The sequence below is a fragment of the Agelaius phoeniceus genome, chromosome 14 (genome assembly GCF_051311805.1).
Source record: "Agelaius phoeniceus isolate bAgePho1 chromosome 14, bAgePho1.hap1, whole genome shotgun sequence".
Classification (NCBI taxonomy): domain Eukaryota; kingdom Metazoa; phylum Chordata; class Aves; order Passeriformes; family Icteridae; genus Agelaius; species Agelaius phoeniceus.
The window spans coordinates 19,848,567-19,865,277 of NC_135278.1; the positions used below are offsets into that span (position 1 = coordinate 19,848,567).

The 16,711-nt window shown below is 49.8% G+C and overlaps 1 long non-coding RNA gene across 2 annotated transcripts in view; it reads right to left on the reverse strand.

The window, feature by feature from the left end:
* The window catches only part of LOC143695205 (uncharacterized), a 111,133-nt gene that overhangs the window by 16,543 nt on the left and 77,879 nt on the right, over positions 1–16,711 (reverse strand). For both annotated transcript variants that reach the window (XR_013184255.1, XR_013184254.1), the window contains exon 2: positions 11,505–11,820. This is a non-coding gene — a long non-coding RNA (uncharacterized LOC143695205). The remainder of the gene's footprint in view (positions 1–11,504; positions 11,821–16,711) is intronic.

Sequence of the window (16,711 nt, forward strand, 5' to 3'; positions counted from 1 at the left end):
AAGGGATGGCTCTGGCTGGGTACAGAGCAGCTCCCCCAGTGCCCCAGCACTCACTTGGCATCACTGAACCTGATCCTGAGCAGTGCTGGAGGGAATGGCTGCAGGGCACGTGAGCAGCTATCCAGCAAGGAGCTGCTGGGCAGAGCTGCCAGGGCTGGGGCTTCAGCTCAGGCTCTTGTCTCACACTGTGGTTTAGGTGTGGGACAAGGCTTTGGGGAATGCTCTGAAGTGGTTCTGCTGTGTCCATTTTATCACTTTGTTATCAAGGGGCTCAGAGCCACCTCCGTGCTGCCTCCTAAGGCAGAGCCAGGACGGTGCTCCAGCCGCGGTGGGAAGTTGAATTTTGTAAAAGCAGCACATGAATTGCAGAAAGCACGTGCTGACCTGGCCAATGGACCACTCCAGAGCAGGGCTGTAGCCCATGCAGCAGGTGCCAGGCTGCCCAAGGGGTGCCCCAGGGCAGGAGCAGCCCTGCTCCATGGCACCCAGGGATGTGCAGAGCCCTGCTTCCCCTGCCAGCCTCACTGGAGCAGAGCCTGCCTGGCCCTGGCAGCTGTGCAGACTCACACTCACTGAAGCAAAACCAACAGCCTCAAAAGCCCCATTCCCAGGTGGGAGAGACAGAAATTGTGGGTGGATCCGCTGCTCCCAGCCCACCTGTGCCACCCAGGTTTGTGGTGGCTGCCAGAGCAGGAGCAGGGGTGATCCTCACTCCAAAAGTGCCAAAGCTGCTCTGAAAGCCCCTGTGCCCCTGCCAAAGAGGGGGCATTGCCTGGCTCTGTGCTGGGGTGGCACAGCTGGCTGCAGGCACAGCAATAAATGCTCTGAAAGCGTTTGTGCAGTGGGAAGTGAGGCTCTGCAAACAGCTAATGGGGGTATTTCAATTCCCTATTAATTGCATATTTATTACTCGGCTGCTGCAAGGAAACGTCATGTTACGTTGATTAAAGCTTTGCAAGCTGTACAGTAAATATTTTAAACAAAAAAGGTTTTGATCTCTGTTGCTGTTGGGAAGGGTGGGGGGAAGTTGCCATTAGAGCTGCTGTAATTAGCAAACTCCATTGCAGACAGTATTTCCCACAGGCTCTGCAACATGCTTCGTGTGTGTGTCTGCATGTATTTAGACTGAATATTATTTTATGTATACGTTATCTATAAATTATATATACTTTTATATAAATATATAAATATATATATATATATATAATGTGTGAAGAAAAAAGGAAGAAAGCCTGTGCTGCTATCTCACATCTTGCAGATTGGAAAGATAAAAGACTTAAAAGGCAGAATAGAAAGGGGAATTTTGGTGCCTTGACTGAAGTTTGGGGGGTTAGGTGAGCTGCCTGCCAGCCCTGGCTGCCCAAAAATCCTGTCAGATTAATGAAGTCCTGCACAAGCCTCTGTTCCAAACTGCCAAGGCTGTGCACAGATGCTTTCAGTCCCCCTCTCTTGCTGGTGTCACTGCTGCTCTGCATGGAAGGCCAGATTTCACTGGAGAAGGTTTTGTCAGCATCACCCAGACATGGGGCAGAGATGACCAGGCACAGCCATCCCGAGCTTTGGCTCCTGACCATCTGTGCAATGTCACCACCACATCCCAACAGCAGAGAGAAAACCAGTCCATATTTCTGACAGACCGAATCATCTTCATCTGCTGTTCAGCCCCTGCTCACCTCCTGCACAAGAGCTGCCAGAAACAGAACCCACAGCAAAGCTGTGCCATCAATACGTGCCCAGCAGAGCTCTGTGCTCACCCCAGAGGAGCTCAGGTGTCTGTCCCAGCCCTGCTCTCCCCAGCCTGCAGCAGGGCCCTGGTTCCAGCCCTGGTGCTGGCCAAGGGCAGCTCCCTCTTCCCCCAGCTTTTCTCTTCTTGACACATGACATGAATGAGAGCAGACATCAGTCATACCCAGCCAAACACTGTGGATACCTGCCACAGGACAGGACAAGCTCAAACGACACTGATAGAGGAGAGACAGCTCCAGCTGATCAGCCCAGTGATTTACAGTGCTGGGTGAACCACAGGGGTGTCCTGGGAGGCTCAACCAGCCCAGGCTCAGCCACAGGGCTGAAGGACCAGCTCTAACACAAAGCAGTGCTGAGCTTTGATAAACCCTTCAGGCCCATGCACTCTTCAGGGCACTCATTCTTTGCTCCCTTCAAACTTGATTTCTGTAGCCCCCAGTGTGTGTGGAGACCATGCCCCCATCCTGCCCCCAGGTCCTCCCAGCACTCAGAGCCGCTGCAGGCAAACCAAGGGCCCATTTTCAGGAGCAGAATTTGTTGTTGTCAAGTATCAGGAGTTTGTTAAGCTGCAGTATTTGACTTGGCTCCTTTCCTACAAGTGGCTCCCTCTCGGAGCTGTGTGATTGCAGGGGATGCAGCAATTATTAACAGTAAAGCAAGTTTCAATCTCTTATGATTGGACATGAAGGCTCAGAAGTGTGAACCTTCAAAGGCACAAAATGCAGAAAGCAAAACCAGAAATTATTCAGAATTTATTTCTTCAACAAAGGTTTTTGAAACCCTTTTCCAAATTCAAGGGACCTTATGTCTGATTTTTGAAACAAAAGTTGGCAGTGCTAAAGCCAAATGAGCCGTATTTACATCTCACTGATTTCTGTGAATGAAAGGGTGGCAGTGGGGGTTTGGGGGAGACACAACTCCATTTGGCAAGTCCCAGCACAGAGAAAAGAACTTAAATAAACAAAGCAGGAACAGAGTACTTTCAAAAAGAATCAAACAGCATAGACCATTAATGTTTTAAGAGATAGGAGCTGTATGTGAGCCAACCATCCCCAAGATATTTATTTCCTATCTTTAAAATTGGGAATTGCATTAGAACAGGTAGAACCTTTCAAAGCTGGGAAAATTTTTAAAGGCACTCACTATACTTTAAAGAAGACTTCAAAAACCATCTCCAGTATTGAGCTGAATAAGTTGAAGAGATTTGTAGGTTATAGCAAGGGAGAGTGATGGGAATACATACAGAGCAAGCTGGTTACTGCAGTAAACAAACCTCCCCCAAACCAACAGCGAGTGCTTCAGCTCAGGAACAAATGTTTCACATCGAGAAATCCATTTTGAAGCGAGACAAGGTGCTGGGTAAACACCAGCCAAGAGCTATAAACCATTGCTGAGGAAGGCGAGAGCCAACTAGCCTTGGCCATTGGGCTGGCGAGGGAGAGCAGAGCCAGACTGAGAGGCAGCCTTGAGGAAGCCAAGCCCTGAAGGCTTTGAAATTAAAAATTATGAAAAAGGAGACGTTTTCATGACAAAGGAGGACAGCACAGCACAGCTATAGAGGCAAGGCTTCAAGCAGGGCTGTTTAAATCTGTGACAAAGGCGGCGAGCGCCGCGGAAGGCGCCGCAGCACCGAGGGCAGCCCAGCCCGCTGCAAGAGCGAACCATTTCATCTCCAGCACAGAGACATTATCAATAATTGACTCACACAGAGCTTTCCTCTCATTGCTGGGAGCTGGAAAACTGAGATACCGTAATCACGCTGAGTTGGAAAATTAACGGGGATTGCTGGGCTTTGTTTCCCCACCCAAAAATATGGAAGAAGCGCCAGCCCTCAGCCCAGTGCCACCCTCAGCCCAGTGCCACCCTCAGCCCAGGCAGCTGGCACAGCCCCAGCCCTGGGCAGGCTGGGTGTCCCCAGCACGCCCAGCCCCTCACCACCTTGCCCTTGGGCCAGGGGCCTTCAGTGCCCCCTCCCCTCTGCAGGGCTCTGCCCAGGCAGCTCTGGCACTGCCCTTGTGGGGACAGGTCCCAGCACAGGCTCCATTTCCCACCCACAGGATCACTGTCTAACCTGGAGCTCTGTCTAACAACCCCAGTTTCCTTGCTTTCCCACAACTCTCCTTCCCTTTGTCTGACAAAAATAACTCTACCTCTTGCATCCTTGCAATATTGCCCCCCTTCCACGTTAGTACTATATTATTATTATTAATATCATCATTATTATCATTATTATTATTAACAAATACAACAATAATAATGATAATAATTTTATAAGCCATTTGGATCTTGTTTTTTCAGAATTTCTCATTTTATAATTACTATTCTGAAAGCCAGACTCATTATTTCAATGACTTATTATTAAAATTATATCTCCTTAGGCTCTGCCAGTTATCCAGGTTGCTTCAGGGGTGGACTGAGGGGTCCAAAGTCTTCCTTGTTTGCCCATAGCTCGGGGCAGAAGAAGCACAGGGCATGCCCAAGGCTGCTGTGAATGGATCTCTTTAGCCCTCCATGAGCCAGCCTGGGGCAGGGCAGCCCCTGAGCCTCCAGCCTGCCCTGGTGAGCCCCACAGGCTGGACAGGGCACTTTGAGCCAGCCCAGCACTGCTCAGAGGAGCCACTGCACCTCGTGTGCTTTCAGGGATGCCTCTGCTATTCCCCTGCAGGCAAACATCTTCCCAGATATTGTGAAGAGCCCTTAGTATAATATAGGATCATGTCCAGGACACTCCATTACCAAGAAGATACTTAACTAATGTTCTGCTTGTAGCAGGAGGTCACAGGAGATTTATCTGAAGAGATGCACATAGAAAGAATTAGCAGACAAGCCATTTCACAACCTCTAATACCCTCACCTTCTTAGTTGCTCAGCTGAAATGCCTTCAGGGATACGTTTTACAGGAGCTCAAAAGTGAACTGGAAACTGCTTAGATCACACAACTTATGCATTTTAAATAGCAGTGTAAAATACAGTGCTTGACAAAAGCCCAGTGTTGTACTGAGCAGGAAAGCCCTGCTCTGAGCAGGGAGGCTGCAAAAGTTGCAGCCAGCACAATGGAGAAAACCCCACATACAGCAAAACAAACCTGGGACTTACTAAAGTTTATGATTAAAATTTAAAGACTGTTCAAGTTTTATTCCCCATAGCTGCTGCTCCCTGGACGAGAGGAGACAGAGGGAGACTGACCTTGAATAATTAAGCTGGTCTGTGGCACCAGATCAATTGCTGGTATTGGCAGAATTCCACAATCAGGCATTTTGAAATGCAAGTGTCAAAGTGCATGTAACTGTGGGGCTTTTGGTGCAAAGCAGCCAATATAAAGGAGAAGAGGTGAAGAGTGAGAGAAAATAGATTGTGGAGTTTTGAGCACAGTCATGGGGGAGGGATGGGTAAATTTTCATTTCCTAACTCTAACAGGGCAAAAATTGCAGCTGACAGAAACCCGACATGTTTGGGGTTTTTTTTTTTCCTGTAACCTTGAAGATGTCACCTGGAGCAAGCTGAATGTCTCCTGAGCAACTTAAATCCATCACCAGCGCTGGAAACAGACTCTGAGCAAGTACCAGTCAACAGTTTAATTGAAAATAAACGCTGTAAATCCAGGGAAACCTCTCTGTTCAACATCAATTACTGGACAAACCCAAAGGTGTTTGAGCCCAGGTAGGTAATCCCAAACATGGTGGGGGAATTTTTGCTGCTGTTTCTGCCCTCCCTCAGATCACAGTGCTAAGGTGACCCACCAGAATGGAATGTGGTGAATTTTATAACAGCCAGGAAAGGCTTTATATCAATGTCTGCCAAATAAGACTTTGTATTAATTTCAGGAGCCATGGGAACTCCTATTTAAATCTCTCCCAATCCCTTGACCTACAAATGCATACGTGGAAGAGCAGCATCAGGCAGAGAAGGCAATCATTGTGCTCCCAGGGCAGCAGTCCTGGAAGATGCCCTTGATACTGGAGCTGTTCCTAAGGCTCTCTGCCAGACTCTTCCAGACAAAATCCAAGACCACATAGGTGGCCTTCTGTGGAACAGGCAAGGGACAGCAGGCTGAGAGGATTTTTCCATACACAAAGGCCCAAGGTCCCCTCCTTCCCTGGCCAAAGGCTCTCTCCAGCCACAAGGAAGGTGGCAAGGTGTTGGCATGGATGCCACAAGGCGCTGGGGACTCTCCTGCTCACTCCTGCAGGGTGGCCTGAGCAGTTCCTGCCAAAGGAGCAGCAGATGGGAACAGGGAAGGGAGAAGACCTTGCCATTCCACTGCCAGCCCCATAATTTTTATGGCATGTTTTGTGGTGCCTGCTGCTCTCCAGAGAGCTCCAGCACCTTGAGTTCTGTGATGAGACAACAGCAGCATCCTTAGATGCAGTTTTGCAGCTCATCACAAGCTACAATTGTCTCGAGAGTATCTTATGAATGCAGATGCCAGGAGGAAATCAAAACCAACCCAAATACAATGAACAAAGAAGGGAATCAATCCTTAGCCCAAGTCATTATCTACAAGATCCTGCCATGAATACATGGGGTGGCCATTCTGTAGTGATCTGGAGACCTGGCTCAACGTGCAGCATGAGGCACTGAAGAAAGCTTGGTTATGGCAGCTGCAGGTCAGATGGGCTGGGCAGGAAGAAGGACAATGTCTTCCTCATGGTCTCCAAAGCCATGACCACCCTTGCCAGGGACTGCAAGGAGCCTGTACTGCAGTTAGGAGAGCAAGAAGGGCTAGCAGAGCCTCTCAGGGCTTAGGGGCAGTCAGTTCCAGCATCCCTGTGCTACTCCAGCTCCCAGTGAGTAATGCTGCTGCATTACAGGCCTCCAGGGCCTTTGTTCTCCCCTCCTTCCATTCCATGGGCTTTTGGTTTGCGCAGTTTCCACAACAGAGTGAGAGGGAATCAGCAGCCCGGGCTCCCCTCCTTGGTGGAGATGCTTTGAAACTTTCAAAGAACCCAACTCTTTGCCCACATCCCTGTTAATATGCACCAACTCTGCTCTTGATGCACTCCATTGTAAATGATGTATGAAATGAAATCTCCTCGCTCGCCTAATGCGGAGAAGAAAGGCTCTGTAGGCAACACTACAACATCCCCGTCCAGAGATAAAGGCAGAGAAACCTCAGACTCCCTATGAACATTTTTTTTTAAGTTGTTGCTCTTCAGTGTTGGTGTTTCTCCCTTTTATTATTTTTTTTTCTTTTTTACTGAGAGCGGGGATGTGAATTCAGATTTCACAGAGAAACCCAAACTACTTACATGTGTTTCTAAGCCTTTCACAGCAATTGTGTGACTGTTCCCATCCCCTCCTCAGAGGGAATAGCAGCAGCAAATTCATTAGCCCCACAAAGCAGCAGAGTGAAAAGAATGGCTTAAAACTTGCAGGAGGGAAGAGGCTGAGTACGTGGGGGATCGGCAGTGGATGTTAAGCTTGATCTGGATTTGAGACCTCCTTCCAGTTTTATATGAAGCTGTTTCAAAACCAGACTGTGTTGGCAGGCTCCAAGGGGAAAAGGGATCAGTGTGGCCCTGGAGCCATGGCGGGAGCAAAGCCTGAAGGTCAGCAGTGTAAAACAGCAAATGCACCAGGGGCTGCTCCAAATGATGGATTAGTTAAGGGCAGAGGGAAAGTCGCTGGCAGGGAGATTGGAGAAGGTGACTGAGACATTGCAGGAGGCACAGAGCGAATATCTGCTGGTGACAAACAGCCACGTGCTGCTCTCACAACCCTCAGCAGGGCCCACTCCAGATGGATCAACCTCAGCCGCTCCTGGGAGCCCTCGTGCCCTCCCTGAACTCAGCCCATCTCTCACAGAGCTGGTCCTGCTTGGGCCAGGCAGAGCCAGCTGGGGAGGGAGAGTCTGTGCTGGCAGAGGCAGGCAGGGTGAGAGCTGCGTGTCCTCCAGTGGGCAGGAGCAGTCAGGGATGCCCTGCCCTCCACAAAGCCCCACCAGGAACCTCACCTGCACTGTGACAGCAGAGCTGAGGAGAGGATGAGCAAAGCTTTGCAAGAATCAGAGACCAACAAGAATGCTGTGTGAAAGCAGGCACAAGGACCCTCCCAAAGCAGGCCCCTTCCTAACCCCCTCTTGGGTGCTGTCACTATAGTGCAAGAGCTCTATTGTCATTACCTTGCAAGGGTTCCACATCACTAGAGTTTCACACCTCCTCGATGGTTCCTGTAGGCAGCTCCTCTGGGCACTGACTCTTCCCTATCCTCACAGTACCCAACTGACTCCAGTTCCCTCAACCAACCAATCCACCCTTGGATAACACTCTTCTTATTGGCTACAACTGCGGCCTATTAACATCAGGCCCGCTCCTAATCTTTAATAATTAACCCAGCTGCACTCTTTAGGGGGTATGATTACTTTCTATACTACCTTTATTTACTTATATTCTGTCCCCTTACACTTGGGCAATCCCCCAGACTGTTGGAGTTTTTGGTTTCCTCTGGCCAGAGTCACATACCCAGGCACTGTCCTCTGTGGCCAGGCCTGAAGGAGACCCTGTGACAGACATTTGGCCACACACTGCCACCACCCTGCTGCTGTCACAAGCAGCAAACTCAGCTTAGACCTTAAAAAGCTTTAGTAAACTTCCAGGGATGATGCTTTGATAGCTGACAGATGAGCCACCCTGATGGGTGATTAGTCACGGTTAGCCATCCTTGCTAGACTTGACGTTACTAGGGAGTTTTAGGGGCCTTGCTTTCATTTTTCCCTCCCTTTTGTTTGTTCTGAGCAGCAACTCTCAAAACGACAAAACAAAATGCTTCGAGGCAGCAGCTGGAGCTTGAAATTAGTAATAAAAAGTAGTTGAGCTGATGTTTGGTTGCAGAGTCATGCTAGCAAATGCACGTGTTTCATACAGCCATGGTGCTCTTGAGAAACCTGCTTGGCATCCCCATTTCCATGGGGCCACTGCTGGGCTGGCACAGCATCAGTGCCAGGGCAGGCAGGGAGCAGGAAAGGGCCCCAGGGCTGGGCAGGGCAGAACTCCTGGAGGTCAGGGTCCCCTGGCACCACTGAGAGCAGTGACAAACACAAGCACAGACACTCCCAGCTGATATTTGCCTTGCCCAGCACGCATTCCTGTTCTGGGCTGCTTGCAGGGACATGGCATCCCCCAGCCCTGAGGAACCCATATTCACACCATTACATCTGCAATAAACCTGCCCATTTTTCACACAGGAAGGTAAAATCTACATGAGTTTAGCGTATTGTCAAAAAAATCCCCAAAAGTGCAAAAGGCCAAATGAATGGCCGCACAGTTCCAGAGTTCTGCTATGGGTTCAGCCAGACTTGACCTCCTTGCTACCCCTTGAATATGAAGTTAACAGCAAAAATATCTGTTTATCTGAGCATGGCACCGCTATTTCATAAAGCTTCTTTATTTTCCTTTCTGTATTGGAAAAATTCCCCAACATAAACTGAACATTACTGCAGGCAGATTTTATTCTCATTGTTCAAGGGTAAGAAGTGAATGGGAACGGCAGGAGGCCAACTATTCTCTAGCTACACAAAGTGAAAACGATATTTTGAAGAAGATCAAAACCAGTAGAAAATATTCAGCCTCTTCCATGATGTGTGGTATAATTTTGGCTGCAGACAGGTGACAGCGGTACAGTACCTCAGCCTTGTGAGCAAAATGAGATGCAACAGTTTTTAATCAAACTCTTCTCAGGGAACATAAACCAGAGGAAAGCAGACAAAATAACAAGAGTGATTCTCAGGCAGGACTGCTTGAGCTGTGATTAATAGTAACAACAATAAAAAAGCTTTGTATTCCCAGACTTTGCCTTATCCCCTACTACTTTTGAAGCATTGCTGTCTTATTAAAGAAAAGAGAAAAAAATCCCCATATTATTCCCTTCCTAGGACTTTGACAGGAACAAATCTGACAACTAAATAGCCAGGGTGCTCCTAGCTGGATGGCTGCACTGCACGAGATTGGGGAAAATGGAACCCCTCTGCTGCTGCTTCTGGTGCCCCTTCTGCAAACACATCAAAACAAACACATTCAGGAATTCAGGACTCAAACTTTCAGGAAAACACACACATTTCCTGGCCTGCAAGTTCCTTCTTTTTGCAGGACATGAACATCTCACTGACATAGCCATCCTTCCTCCTATTACCACAGGTGGTAACTCAAGCAGGAAAATGCTGGAATAAACATCCCAGAGGTCTCAGTGCTGGAAAATGTTAACTGTGTACTAGCTGCTCTGCTGGGAGGGAGTTTGTGCTGATGAGTGGTCCTGACTGGCACCTCGAGGCAGGTTTGGGTGAGGTGGGGCTGGTTGTGCTGCTCTCCACGAGGGCTCAGCAGCAAGGAGCCCATCCCTGCACCATCCCTGGGACACACAGACACACAGGAGCAGAGCGTTGCTGCTTGCAGGTGCTCCTGGCCACCAGACTCTGCCACTATTGGTCCAGGGGGAGAGAAGAAACACAAAGCCAAGCAGAGGGGGTTAACTCAGCACTGCACTCCTTCAAAATCTCCAAGAGATTCCTGGGGTGGTACTGAATAAATCAGCACCACCCCAGAATGAGCCCCCAGAATAAATCAGTACCACCCCAGAATGAGCCCCCAGAATAAATCAGCACCACCCCAGAATGAGCCCCCAAAATAAATAAGTACCACCCCAGAATGAGCCCCCAGAATAAATCAGTTACACCCCAGAATGAGCCCCCAGAATAAATCAGTACCACTCCAGAATGAGCCCCCGGAGGGGCAGGAGACAGCTCACTGCAGCCACAGAGCCCCACACACACACACAGAGGCAGCTTTGCAAGCAGCTTTGGGGCTCCTGGAGAGACAGCTCACTGCAGCCACAGAGCCCCCCACACACACACAGAGGCAGCTTTGCAAGCAGAGCTTTGGGGGCTCTTTGAGTGCCATGAACCCGAAAGGATGCTGCCTCTCCCAGACACTGTGTGAAGCCCTTAGAACACTGCAAACAAATCTGAGGACTAGAGCACGAGTTCAGGCAGAGCACGGGAGCACTGCCTGCCCCTGCCAGCCCCTCTGTGGGCTGGGGGTGTGGGCTGGCTGTCCCCAGCAGCACCAGCAGGCTGGTGCACAGCACCCCTGGCTCCTGTGTACCCACGCTGCCAGCAGACATCAAACAGCCCTGGCAGTGAACCTCGTGTCAGACACATCAGCTCGGGTTGAACCCAGAGGGCACTGTCCAATTATAAAGGAAACCTCAGAAAAGGTTTGGAGTTGGAGAGGGGCACCCAGCAGATTTACCTGCAATTGCTCAGCCAAGCCCATAAACTTGGCAAGCCCGGTTCCATTAGAGCCGTGCTAATAGTAATCGTTAATCAGTTACCTAAAGTCATTCACATGAAAAGCTTGGAGAATTTTTTTTTTTTGAAGCTAGTATAAATCAAACTTATAGGCAAAAGAATAAATACAGAGAGACAGCTGTACAGATCACACTGTCACACCAATCACTGCTTAAAAGCACACACTGTAAATAGCAGACAAAATTCACCCCCAGTGGAATGCCATTGACTGCACGGGCTGGAGCTGCAACAGGGATAAATTGGCCTATCAAAAATACATAAAAATTTAGAAACAGAATTCAATGACGTGTGGAAGCAATTTATCACAGCTATGTCACTTAAAATGACATTATCACTAGCAAACCCATTAAATGTTATGGGTCCCATTAAGATTCCTAAAGGGCCAAACAACAAAGGAGTTGTTGGGATGGGGCAGGAGGGGATTTGTATGCTGACCCAATGACCACTGGCTACTCACCTGGTCCTGAGCCTGGGATGGACACAGCCAAGGAGCTGTAGGGTGACAGCCACCACCTGCACCAGCAGGACGTGGCCACACGTGTTCTCGTGGTCACAACATTGTCACCAGATCCCGGCAGCAGCAGTGCCACTGGCTCCTCAGTACATTGTCTCACTAGTGGAAGTGTAAGTCCATCAAAACACGGTGCTTCAGGAGCCCAGTGTGTTTGTCCTCCTCCTGCAGTCTTCTGTTGCAGCCTCCCAGTTCCACAGCTGGAGTGATGCTGCTCTAGCTGGCTTCCCATTCTCTGTAGCTGCAGTTTGAAAAGCGAGCCCTGCAGGGAGCGGGAGGGAAAGAAAGCAGACACCTTTATTCTGTGTGTGACTCTCGGGGTGTGACAATGATCTCCAGCCCTCCACAGACCCTCAGCAGCAATGGGAGCCCAGCACAGAGCAGGGCCTCCACAGCTGGGCACTGTGTGTAGCTCCAGCAGGAGCTGGGAGGCTCAGTCAGGGCATTCTGAGGGCATCACAGGGTGTATTCATGACAATAATCATGTTTTCATGCACTTGGGCTGAGGAACACTGCCTACGCCTGGGAGTGTCCAAACTGAGCAGTTCTGCCCAGGGACTGGGGCTCAGGCAGCTCTGAGGGCCAGGATGGCTTCGGTGACATCAGTGATGGCTTTTGCTGGTCCAGCCATGGTGAGCAGAGCTTGGCCAGGGCAGAGCAGCCAGAGGGGGTGGGTGGAATGCACAGCCCAGCTGATGGAATAAAAGAACAACCAACTCTTTTCTCTTGGGGGAAAGAACCCCTCAGCTTGCTAAATTGCCTTACCGGGATTTGATTATTGCAGCTATGGGGCCAGGCAGCCTCAGCCTCACAACATTTCATTACTCTCACTGTGCTGTGGTCCTGTTGTCCCTCTGTCCCCAGCCCAGCCGAGCAGGAGCAGGGGCACAGCGCTGCTGCGCACACCGCGCGTTCTGCCCTGCTGCTCTGCAATCCCCCTCTTCTCATTATTTCCTACAGTTGTTAGGGACAGCAGGTACACAGGAGCACAAATAGCAGCATTGTCCCTTCAGAGGTGTCACTGAGAGCTCTGACAGCAGCGTGGGACGGGTGCCCCATGGTGTCCTCCCTGCCAGCTGCTGCAGGAATGGGGCAGACCCAGCCCGGCAGCAGGTGAGCATTCCCTTGGTCTGCTCACAGGCTTTCACCTGGAAGAGAGAGGGCAGCAGGAGCCATCCACACTCCGTGTAATTGAGGTGTCACGATGCATTAGTCTGGAGACATAAAAGAACAACAATTGCATCTTAAACTGGGATAGTTAATTTATTACTGGAGAATGGAAAGGCAAAGCGTAAGAAGGGCTTTTTTCCACACCCTGGATAGATTGCTAAAAACCAGATACATTAATCTTTTTTTTTCTTTTCCCCCATGACTATAAAAACAGAAAGCTACCAGAGGAATCAGGAAGAGAATTGTCAGCTTCATGGCAACTTATGCTTCTGAAATTCTCCACCAAATATTTCTAGCAGGAGTTCCTAACAATCTCAAGCTGTATGACTGCCTTTTGTTCTTCTGCTAATTGATGTTTTTACACGGCACCATACCTAATCCCTGCCTCTTAAATCAAATTTTATTAAAATTCCTTAGCAGTGCAATGAGAAATAGACACTTGGGCTTTTATCCATTTCTTATTCCAAAATCCCAAAGCATTTTCCTTGCATCTGGTAGGCCTCGTAGGCAAGAGCTTTTATCCTCTGGTGACTGAAGGATGCAGCAATGCAACTGAAACCGTGCCACACATGAGCAGGCAGCAGGTCTGGCAGGGAACAGCCTGTCCTCCCTCCAGCCCACCATCCACCCAGCCATTCATGACCATTACTTGTTGTCACATCTCTCTCTTCCCTCCTGACCACAACTTATTCCTCAAAGAAACAAAATACCCCAGAAATGATGATTTTCTTGGGAGCAGTGAATTGTTTCCATGCCCAAAGGATTGGGCTACTTATCAAATCCAACATCTCACCTGCCTGAACACCTACGCCTTATTCACAGCTGGAGATGTATCAAAATCTGTGTAATCAAGAGGTGTCCTTTAGATTAAAACCAAAGAAAATTTTATCCATATTTTTCCAGATTTTGGTTACTGGATGTGGGTAACAGGAAACTGAGATATATCAGTAACATCTGGGCTGCTACATGAGCAAAAAGCAGCGTAAATGTTACCACACACCACTGGAGGGTTTGGGGTAAGAGATGGCCTTGGACCACATTTCAAAATCAGATGCTGATGTTTGAAGAAGACAGACAGTAAGATAAAAAAGGCAATGAAATGGGAGGGCAACCAGATGCAGTCTCCATCCTGCCTCCCTTTGTGTCCATCATCGAAGGGCTGCACCTCCCAGACTCATCTGGTAAAAACTGTGAGTGTGATTTGGAAGTACTGCTGGAAGCAAATAAGGCAACTTTGTCCATAATGGAAATTTTCCCCACATTAGGAAGGAAATAACTTCAGAAAAGGACAATTTGGGTTCTGCATACATTGTGGGTTTATATGACTGCAGTAAAACGTCTGCAGAACCCAAAGTGACATGTTTCCTAATTCTCTTACATGGTTAGAGTTCAGCACAAAATGGGAAACCAAATGAAATTCAGCTATCACAGGCTGAGCCTCCTGACTGAGATATCAGCTCTGCAGAAAGTCACGTCCATGCAGAAGCACACATATGTCCCAGCTCTGCATGCACACCCCTCCACCTGCCCACAGAAGATGCTTTGGATGCTCTGCTGTGACATTTATTGACAAAGTCCCCGAGGTACTGCACCTATTCTTTCTGGCATTACCCACGTAGTGCAAGATATAAAATTCTTGGTGGATGTTCTGAGTTTGTATTTAATAGACCTGGAGGCTCTGAGTGCCTTTTCACAGATTGTGTTCCAGCTGTCTGCTGATATTTGAGTGTGCAGGTCCTGGTCCCATGCTGTGCAAACAGGCAGCCTCCCACACATTCTGTGTACCAGGAGTAATTTATGAGTCTATCCAGAAAGGAAATAACAGTGTGTTAAGAAGGGGTTATGTAAAGCTCTGAGATTGAGAAGTAGCTCAGTTAACTCAGTACAACTTCCCAACATCACCGTTATGTTTCAGCTGATTTACAAATACAGGAGGCCTTCAGCTGGTGATTCATACTCCTGCTGAAGCAGATGGGGGGGGGAGGGAGGAAGTATAATCACTGTCTCTGCATAAATCTCATGTCACTGAAAGGCTCCTACCTTGAAACCTCATATTCATTAACCACCTTCTGCAAAAGCCAGTGTCTGGATTGAGCTGCAAGTCCCAAGGCACCTGGGGATATTCTGGTACCAATCAAATGGATGAAAAAAATAACATATGAGGTGCTGGCCATTTGTTTTCCATCTCATGCCACAGGGATTTCTTGCAAATTGTCCTTTATTGCAAATACTACAGGCAGCACATCAGAATCCTCATGAAGGGATGGGCAGAGCCTGACACCCTGCCAGGAGCCCTGAGGCTGCAGGGAGTGACCATCACTACACACAACCATCCATGCTGGGCACTGAGGGCTGATCAAAACAAAACCATCCATTTGCAGGACCCTTTTTTAGCTTTTCTCCCCCCCAGAGTGGAAACCAGCCTGTAGGTATTGGAGACACCTGTCTGCAAACCATTTCAGTCCTGCTTTTCAAAGCCAGTGAGCAGATAACAGGGTCTGAACAGCAAAACCTTTCCTAGTTCAAGAGCAGGTTGTACTTAGCAGCCTCACATCCCTTCTCAATTGCAAACAAGGCACAAAATGCAAAAGTTGCAAGCCACTCAGCTTAACAAGTTCAGCATTATTTATTTAATGTCCCTCAGAACATGAATATTTAAAGTGGACAGTGACCTCTAAGCAGAAGAAAGTTATCAAAATCCATATGTGCCACCTCTGCAGCCAGAGGCCAAGCTGAGTTTGCTGCTGGGCTCAGGTCAAAGGGGAGCAGAGCACAGTCCCCATCCTTCATCTCGGGCTGTCCCTGACCTGCACAACTTCCACTGCCACAAATGTGCCTGCAGAGCCCTGGGGTCTGTCCCAGGCACAGGAGCAGCAGGGCAGGGGCAGCAGGGCAGGAGAAACAGGGATGGAGAAACAGGGATGGAGAAGCAGGAATGGAGCAGCAGGGATGGAGAAGCAGGGATGGAGAAGCAGGGATGGAGCAGCAGGGCAGGGACAGCAGGGATGGAGAAGCAGGGATGGGGCAGCAGGGATGGGGCAGCAGGGATGGGACAGCAGGGCAGGGGCAGCAGGGATGGAGAAACAGGGATGGGGCAGCAGGAATGGGGCAGAACCTGCAGCTCAGGTGTGTCCCCAGCCTGCAGCTCAGGTGTGTCCCCAACCTGCAGCTCAGGTGTGTCCCCAACCTGCAGCTCAGGTGTGTCCCCAACCTGCAGCTCAGGTGTGTCCCCAGCACCTGCAGCTCAGGTGTGTCCCCAACCTGCAGCTCAGGTGTGTCCCCAGCCTGCAGCTCAGGTGTGTCCCCAACCTGCAGCTCAGGTGTGTCCCCAACCTGCAGCTCAGGTGTGTCCCCAGCACCTGCAGCTCAGGTGTGTCCCCAACCTGCAGCTCAGGTGTGTCCCCAGCCTGCAGCTCAGGTGTGTCCCCAATCTGCAGCTCAGGTGTGTCCCCAGCCTGCAGCTCAGGTGTGTCCCCAGCCTACAGCTCAGGTGTGTCCCCAATCTGCAGCTCAGGTGTGTCCCCAATCTGCAGCTCAGGTGTGTCCCCAGCACCTGCAGCTCAGGTGTGTCCCCAATCTGCAGCTCAGGTGTGTCCCTGACCTGCAGCTCAGGTGTGTCCCCAATCTGCAGCTCAGGTGTGTCCCCAACCTGCAGCTCAGGTGTGTCCCCAATCTGCAGCTCAGGTGTGTCCCCAACCTGCAGCTCAGGTGTGTCCCCAATCTGCAGCTCAGGTGTGTCCCCAATCTGCAGCTCAGCTGTGTCCCCAATCTGCAGCTCAGGTGTGTCCCCAGCCTGCAGCTCAGGTGTGTCCCTGACCTGCAGCTCATGTGTGTCCCCAGCCTGCAGCTCAGGTGTGTCCCCAACCTGCAGCTCAGGTGTGTCCCCAGAACCTGCAGCTCAGGTGTGTCCCCAATCTGCAGCTCAGGTGTGTCCCCAGCCTGCAGCTCAGGTGTGTCCCCAATCTGCAGCTCAGGTGTGTCCC